The sequence below is a fragment of the Adiantum capillus-veneris genome, chromosome 14 (genome assembly GCF_014529385.1).
Source record: "Adiantum capillus-veneris isolate H3 chromosome 14, ASM1452938v2, whole genome shotgun sequence".
Lineage (NCBI taxonomy): Eukaryota > Viridiplantae > Streptophyta > Polypodiopsida > Polypodiales > Pteridaceae > Adiantum > Adiantum capillus-veneris.
This window is the reverse complement of record NC_140944.1, coordinates 81,270,300-81,271,946: the sequence shown is the minus strand read 5'-3', so window position 1 is coordinate 81,271,946 and position 1,647 is coordinate 81,270,300.

Below are 1,647 nucleotides of genomic sequence, written 5' to 3'. Positions count from 1 at the left end.
TCTGGGATCTAACTTTCGACGAAGTTCTTTGGGCACATGTGCATATGCCTCACATCCAAATACACATAAATGCTCATAGCTTGGCCTTTTGCCACTCCATAATTCCTCTGGAAGTTTGAGGAGAACTAGGTGACCTATTGATGATGTGCACTGTTGTCAGAACAGCTTCCCCCCAAAACTCTGGAGTAAGCTTCGCCATAGACATCATAGAGACAACTCCCTCTTGAATCGTACGATTCATTCTTTTAGCTATCCCATTTTGTGCAAGTGTGTATGGAGCAGTAAACTGCCGCCGAATGCCTCTTCTATTGCAAAACTCCTTGAACTCCATGGAGACGTATTCTCCACCGTTGTCCGTGCGAAAAGCTTTTAGCTTTTTTTCTGATTGGTTCTCAACCATGGCGAGGAATTTTTGGAATGTTGAAAAGACTTCTTCCTTACGCTTAAGGAGATACACCCACACCTTTCTGGTAGAATCATCTATAAACGTGAGAAAGTAGTTCGCCCCCCCTAGAGTTTTATGTGGCATTGGACCACACAAATCACTGTGCATCAAGTCTAGAGGTTCGCCTAGTTTCTTATTCAATGGCGAAGATGTCAATCTAGTCTGTTTGCCATATAGACAATGCTCACACAATGGAAAGTCCGTGTAATCTAACACAGGTAAGTAGCCAAAACGCTGAAGTGTTTTCATTCCCTTTTGGCTAATATGCCCTAGCCGGCTATGCCACAACTCAAGAGATGGCAACTCAGCAACATAGATAGAGTGTTCGTCGACACTCGAAACAAACAAAGAGTACAGGGATCTGTTTTTATTACCTTTCATCATGATAAGGTTGTTCTTGCGAATCATCCAAAAATGATTACCAAAAACTGTAGTGTAGCCAAGATCATCCAATTGCCCTATAGAAAGCAAGCTTTTTGTAAGCTTGGGCACATGTCTAACATTCTAAAGCACAAAAGTAGTGCCATTATGCATCTGAAGTTTCACATCACCAATGCCAATAATGTCAAGCTCATAGGAATCACCAAGCTTGACAATTCCATGCATGGATGCATAAGAGGAAAACCACTCTCTATGCGGTGTGACATGAAAACTTGCACCAGAATCAAGAATCGAATTCTGTGCATAACCCTCATCCTGTGCAACCAAAGCATCTGGAGTGAGATCTGAAGTGAAAATGAGAACATCTAAGGGATCTGTTGTCACCTCGGCATGAGTCTCTGTGGTCATAATGAGCATCATTGGAGGAGGAGCATCCTCTACTGCAGTGGTAGGTATGGGAGACTAAACAACATTGAGCTCTTCAATCTTTACCATACTTTTGCCTTTGCCAGAATTATCCTTTTGTATGTTTTTCTGATCTCTTAGGAAACTGTGACAATCCTTTTTGTAATGACCCTTCTTGTGGCAATAATAACATTCGACATTTCTGGCATTGTGGTCTCTACTTTGGTTCCTGTGTCTGCTAGGACTACGAGGATTTCGCTCTCTACTTTTGATTTTGTATTTGTTCCTGTCACGGCCTCTTGCCTTTGTTGAACTTCCAGCCATATATGCATCTCCATGACTAGCACCGTCGAGAGATTTACGATGAATCTCTTCAGTGAGCAGCGCATCTGTGATAGCATTGAACTCTAACTTGC